Below are 7590 nucleotides of genomic sequence, written 5' to 3'. Positions count from 1 at the left end.
CCCTAAGGCCTTCTTCCTCTTTGAATTCTCTTAGCCATGCTTGTCATTTAATCTCTATTATATTAAACATACTTTCACATATTGTTAAAATGTATGAAAGTGTGCATATATTGTATTAAGAATAATTGTGTGTTGGTTATTATCGTTTTAAGGTTGGCCCAAATTAAAGTGATCTACTAAAGCTTAAAGTTAAATGAATACCTCATAAAGTATAGGGTCTTATATGTAGATATCCGGATGTAATTTCTAATTTAATAATAAACTAATTAAAAATACATAAATTATGTTGAACTATAATTAGGGTTACGATCCACAAACCAAGTTATTTTCTGATATCCCATCACATGAAAAGTGAGAGTTGCTTCTCTGCAATTCTTACGCAGGGGCGGCCCAATCCTAAAGCAAGTGAAACACTTGCTTTAGGCCCCAAAAATTTAAGGGCCCCAAAATTACTAGTATTCTCTATATATAGTAGTATATTATTTATATAATTATCTTTTATTATTGATAAATTTATTTCTTTATTGTCATATTAATTTTTAATAACTCGATTTTTTCTCTAATTAATATAACTAAAATAGTTTTCTGTCAATCTTATTTTACTTTTTTCCTTAATTATATTTCTCTATTCATTAGTTGGTCACGTAACTATATCTAATAATCTAACTTATTATTTATTTTTCTTACATAAATTATACTCTCTCCGTCCCAATTTATATGAAAGTGTTTGACTGGACATGAATTTTATGAATTAAAGGAAGGCTTTTGAAACTTGTAATCTTAAATAAATCATAGAAGTTTTTGGGCTAGAAATCATCTCATTAATGGTAAAAAAAAAAAAATCTAAAGTTGAATTGTTACCAAATATAGAAAGGGATTTACTAAAAAAAAGGAGTCACTTATTTTTCTGGGTTCTCCCATTTCAGTTGTGATGCAATCAACGTTAAATTCATTTAATTTTCTGTATTTTATAAAACTAAGTTCTCATTTTTTTAATTTTACATCCTCACTTGTTTAATATATATATATATATATATATATATATATATATATATTAAGGCCTCTTATTAAGATTTTGTTTTAAGCCTCCGATGAGGTTGGGCCGCCCCTGTTCTTACGTCTTCTTTTCGAAGACTAATAACCCCAAGATGATGAGTTTTATCCATTCTTATGAATTAAGGTATGTTTTATCATCTTGTTTTAATTTTTGATGATTTGACATGATAGATCTAATAAAAAAAAGGTCTTCATCTTTAAATTTTGAATTCTAACAATTGATATCATGAGCCTATATCGTGTTAAATCATTGAAATTCTTTAAATTAATATGTTAATGTTAAGAAACTTAGCTCAAAGCAACAATATAAAACAAGAAAATAGACAAGAATGTAGAGAGAAAGAGAGGATAAATTCTTATTTCTTCCATGTATTCAAGTGTGTACAATGTGATGATCAAACCCTCTATTTATAGGATGATATTTAGGTAATACAAAGGGATGCCATGAACATGGTATTAACTATCGAGATCATAGGGGAAGATCATGGAGGTGTTGGAGTTACAATCATAATGGTAAGAAGTAGTGGGAGGTTAATGAAGAAGAGTAGTAGGTGTTACTCCCTTAGGAGTTATGGACATCCACCATAATCAAGTATTTCATAACACTCCCCCTTGGATGTCCAAAGATAATGTGCCTCGTTAAAACCTTACTAGGAAAAAATCCCGTGGGAAAAAATCCTAGTGAAGAAAAAAGAGTACGCATATCATGTAATACGCATTGTATGCTGCCTCGTTAAAAACCTTGCCAGGAAAACCCATTGGGACAAAACCTGTGCTAAGGGAATAAGAGTACAACGCGTATTTGCCCCCCCTGATGAAAACATCACTTTATTTCTTGAAGACAATGCATTTCAATCTTGTATTTCAACTTCTCAAACATTGAGATTGGCAATGCCGTAGTTAACAGATCAGTGAAATTATCACATGAATGAATTTGTTGAATATCTATTTTACCATTCTGTTGAAGATCATGCGTTAGAAAAAGAATTGTGGTGAAATTTGCTATATTATGTCTCCTTCGATATATCCTTCTTTCAATTGAGCTATGCAAACAACATCATCTTCAATATTATTGGAATCTTCTCTTCAAAGAAAAGTCACACGCCTGTTGTGTATTGAGTCACTTGCTTTATCAGTTGCTTATCTTGGCATGACTTGAATAGGTATCAATAATTAACTGCCTTGTAGAATAATAATATGGCAACTCTCACTTGGTATAAGAGATATTGACTTCTGTATTGATTTAGCTCGGGCACTCAGCCCATTTCTATCCCACCATACCGTATGGCCCCGCCGGAGTTGAAAGAAATGAAGGAGCAGTTACAAGACTTGCTTGATCAGGGATTCATTAGACCTAGTGTCTCGCCCTGGGGTGCACCAGTATTATTTGTAAAGAAGAAAGATGGTTCTATACGGATGTGTATAGATTATCGACATTTGAATAAGGCCACTATCAAAAACATATATTCGTTGCCAAGAATTGATGACTTATTCGATCAGCTTCAGGGTGCCAAGGTATTTTCGAAGATCGATTTGAGGTCTGGTTACCATCAGTTGAAGATTAGGGCATCCGATATCCCTAAGACAACTTTTCGGACTCGGTATGGGCATATACGAATTCCTAGTGATGTCATTTGGGCTGACAAATGCCCCAACAGCATTTATGGATTTGATGAATCGGGTGTTCAAGCCTTATTTGGATTCCTTTGTGGTTGTGTTCATTGATGATATCTTGATTTACTCCAGCAGTCGAGAGGAGCATGAGCAGCATCTTCGGAGTGTGCTTCAGACTTTGAAAAATAATCAATTATACGCCAAATTTTCAAAATGTGAATTTTGATTAGACTCAGTTGCCTTTTTGGGCCATGTTGTATCGGCAGAAGGTATAAATGTGGGTCCTAAGAAGATTGAGACTGTTCAGAATTGGCCTAGACCTACTTCAGTTACAGAGATTCGGAGTTTCCTGGGTTTGGCATGTTATTATTGTCGGTTCGTGGAGGGGTTTTCATCTATAGCAAGCCCATTGACCAGACTGACCCAGAAAGGTATCCCATTCAGATGGTCAGACGAGTGTGAGTTGAGCTTTCAGAAGCTCAAGACCGCTTTGACTACGGCGCCCGTGTTAGTATTACCCACAGGTTCAGGATCTTATACGGTGTATTGTGATGCATCTCACGTTGGGCTTGGTGCAATATTAATGTAAGATGGCATGGTGATTGCATATGCGTCACGACATTTAAAGGTTCACGAGAGAAATTATCATGTTCATGACTTAGAATTGGCAGCCATTGTTCATGCACTGAAGATTTGGAGGCATTACCTCTATGGTGTCTCGTGTGAGGTATTTACTGATCATCGTAGCCTTCAATATCTGTTCAAACAAAAAGATCTTAATTTGAGGCAGAGAAGATGGTTGGAGTTATTGAAAGACTATGATATCACCATTTTGTATCACACCGGAAAGGCTAATGTGGTGGCCTATGCTTTGAGTAGAAAGGCTGTGAGTATGGGCAGCCTTGCTTATATTCCGGTTGGTGAGAGACCGTTAGCTGCAGATGTCCAGACTTTGGCTAATCAGTTCGTGAGGTTAGATGTTTCAGAGCCTAGTAGGGTTCTAGCTTGCAGAGTTACTAGGTCTTCTTTATATGAGCGCATCAGAGAGCGACAGTATGATGATCCTCATTCACTTATCCTTAAGGACACGGTGCAGCATGGTGATGCCAAACAGGTCACTGTGTGGGAAGATGCAGTTATACGAATGCATGGTCATATTTGTGTGCCTAATATGGATGGGCTTCGTGAATTAATTCTGGAAGAGGCCCACAATTTCAGTTATTCTATTCATCCAGGTGCCGCCAAAATGTATCAAGATTTGCGGCAACATTATTGATGTAGGAGAATGAAGAAGGATATAGTTGCATATGTAGCTCGGTGTCTGAATTGTCAGCAAGTTAAGTACGAGCATCAGAGACCTGGTGGTTTGCTTCAGAAGTTAGAAATTCCTGAGTGGAAGTGGGAGCGTATCATTATGGATTTTGTTGTTGGGCTCCCACGGACTCAGAGAAAATTTGACACAGTTTGGGTCATTGTGGATAGGTTGACCAAGTCAATACATTTCATTCCAGTGGCAGTTACCTATTCTTCAGAGCGATTAGCTGAAATTTACATTCGTGAGATTGTCCGCCTTCACGGTGTGTCTGTGTCTATTATTTCAGATCGAGGTACGCAGTTTACCTCACACTTCTGGAGGGATGTACAGTGTGAGTTAGGCAGCGAGTTGAGTTGAGTACAACATTTCATCCACAGACAGACGGATAGTCAGAGCGCACTATTCAGATATTGGAAGATATGCTTCACGCTTGTGTTGTAGACTTTGGAGGTTCTTGGGATTAGTTCTTGCCACTTGCAGAGTTTGCCTATAATAATAGCTACCAGTCAAGCATTCAGATGGCTCCATATGAAGCATTGTACGGGAGGCGATGTCGTTCGCCAGTTGGCTGATTTGAACCGGGAGAGGCTCAATTGTTGGGTACTGATTTGGTAGAGGATACCTTGAATAAGGTCAAGGTTATTCAGGATCGACTTCGCACAGCTCAGTTTAGGCAAAAGAGTTATGCCGACCGTAAAGTTCGTGATATTGCATTCATGGTTAGAGAAAGAGTATTGCTTTGGGTTTCACCTATGAAAGGTGTAATGAGGTTCGGAAAGAAGGGCAAGTTGGGCCCTAGGTATGTTGGACCATTTGAAATTCTTGAAAGGGTGGGTGAAGTAGCCTACAGGCTTGCACTACCACCTAGTTTATCAGCAGTTCATCCGGTGTTCCATGTGTCTATACTCCAGAAATATCATGGTGATCCGTCCCATGTATTAGATTTCAGCTCAGTCTAATTGGACGAAGATTTGACTTATAAAGAGGAGTCGGCAGCTATTCTAGCCCGGAAGGTCCGACAGTTAAGTTTTAAAAGTTATCTTCAGTTCGGGTGCAATGGAGAGGTCAACCAGTAGAAGCATCTACCTGGGAGTCCAAGTCGGACATGCAGAGTAAATATCCACACCTCTTCACCAGTTTAGGTACTTTTCTAATTCTGTTCGAGGACGAACGTTTGTTTTAGAGGTAGATAATGTGATGATCCAAACATCTTTAAATTTATTAATTATTTCTGTATTATGAAACCTTAAATAGCACTATTCATCAGTCCTCAACTTGCGTGCACAGTCCGTAAATTTTTTTGGAAAGTTTTTATGTAAAACATTGATTAAAATATGAAATAGAGCTTTAAAACTCAAGTGGGTTGACTTTGGTTAACATTTCAAGAAAACGGGATCGGATCAGTGTTTTGACAGTTCCGATAGGTCCGTATCATGATTTGGGACTTGGGCATATACCCGGACTTGTGCGTATACCCGGAATCAGAGGTCCCTAGCTCGAATTATTGCATGTTGTCGAAATTTTGAAGTTTAAAGGCTTAATGACTTTAAAGAATTGGCCAATATTTGACTTTGTAGATACCAGGTCCGTATTTTAGTTCCGAAATCCGGTATAGCTCCATTACTATATTTATGACTTGTCTACCAAATTTGGTGAGAAACGGAGTTGGTTTGACGTGATTTGGACGTCCGGTTGTTAAAATAGAAATTCTAAAGTTTTCTTAAAAATTTCATTTGATTTGGAGTCCGATTCATAGTTCTAGGTTTTATTTTGGTGTTTTGATCATGCGGGTAAGTTCGTATGATATTTTTGGACTTGTGTACATATTTGGTTTGGAGCCCTGAGGGCTCGGGTGAATTTCGGATAGGCTACGGGTGGTTTGGAACTTAGAAAATCTGGTTTTTACTTAGCTTCAGCTGTCATCTAGTTTCCTTCTTCGCGTTCGCGAAGGCACAACTGCGAACGCGAAGATTGAACGGGCTGGGTGGGATTTTACCCTACGCGAACACGAAGGGCTGTATGCAAACGCGAAGGGCTGTACGCGAACGCGAAGTGGAAGGGGCTGCCCTTTGCGAACGTGACAGTGTATCGCGAACGCGTAGCTTATGGGACCTGGGGGAGAGGAACTAAGTAATACTCTTCACGAATGTGGCACAGGGCTCGCGAACGCATAGGCTGGTGGGTGAAAGCCTTTGCGAACGCGAATGGTATCTCGTGAACGCGAAGGCCACTTGGGCTGCTACACATCGCGAACACGGAGAAGGCCTGAAGCCCAGTAATTAAAACAGACACAAACGAGATTTTTTTCATTTTTCACAAACCCTCAATTAGAACTCGGTTTAGGGGCGATTTCAAAGGAGTTTTTCATGATTTTGAACTGGGTAAGTGTTCTTTATCATATAGTGATTATATTTCATAAATCTAAGTCTATATTCATCATTTATTTCGGATTTAGATGGAAGAAATTGAAATTTTTGTAAAACTTCCCAAAAACAAAAATTTAAGATTTGAAGGTCCATTTGACATTAGAATTTGATAATTTTTGTATGGTTGGACTCCTCTCAGAACGGGTGTTCGGATTTCGTAAATTTTTCCGAGATTCGAGATGTGGGCCCCACTGATGATTTTTGAGGTGAATTTCGGATTTTAATCCGAAAAATTAGTAAATTCATATGGAATTAATTCCTACGATTTGTATTGAGTATATTGAATTGTTTATGACTAGATTTGAGGATTTCGGACACGAATATGCGAGGCAAAGGTTTATTGGATTCTTGAATTTGGTTGCAAAGCGAGGTAAGTGTCGTGGTTAACCTTGATTTGAGGGAGTAAGACTTATTTATCTATTTTCTACGTGATTTAATGTGCGGGTACAATGTATATATGAGGTGACGAGTACTTATGCGTTGTGGTTGAGCAGTTATGCGTTATGCGCCTTCCTGAAGTTCCTTGGAAGGGCGACGTAAGGCTAAGCAACCGATGTTAGTGCGGTTGCTATGCGCCAACTGAGGTCCTCGCCGTACGCTAGACTAGATTGTCAGTGTCGTACGGGAAAACCAATGTCGTGAGCAATTGAGCAGCAGAAAATGAGCAATTGATGATGAAAGCTGATGATTGTATTGATGATGATGAAAGCTATTACAAGATGCAATGCGGTGTCGGGGGGGGGCAGGGGGAGACACCAGTACAGAGAATTGTTTGAATGCTTGAATGTTTGAATGCTTTGGTCCCCCTTAATAATGCTTAAAAAAAATAAACCAAAGTTATGAGTTGACCTAAGAAAGCTGTAGAAGCACACTGAAAATGAATGAAGTAAAACTACTCTATAATTACAATGAAAATGACTTAGTCTTCTATGGAAGCAAGTCCGATGGCAGCAACTTTGTCTTGAGCATCAGGGTCTGCACGCGCATTACTGTTGGCGCGCGCGACACTATTTGGATCTGCCAGCGGCGGGGCGCTGGTTCTTGGCATTGGGTCTGCGCGCGGGGCACTGTCTGTGCATTCGACGTTATTGGCAACATGATGGTTTGTGCGCGCGGCATTGTCGGTGCGCGCGGCATTGATGGCATTCGCCAGCCGCTGGGCACTGGCACTGATTATCG

This window comes from Nicotiana tomentosiformis, chromosome 1 (assembly GCF_000390325.3).
Source record: "Nicotiana tomentosiformis chromosome 1, ASM39032v3, whole genome shotgun sequence".
NCBI classification, from domain to species: Eukaryota; Viridiplantae; Streptophyta; class Magnoliopsida; order Solanales; family Solanaceae; genus Nicotiana; species Nicotiana tomentosiformis.
The sequence above is the reverse complement of the archived record's forward strand: the minus strand, read 5'-3'. Positions refer to the sequence as shown.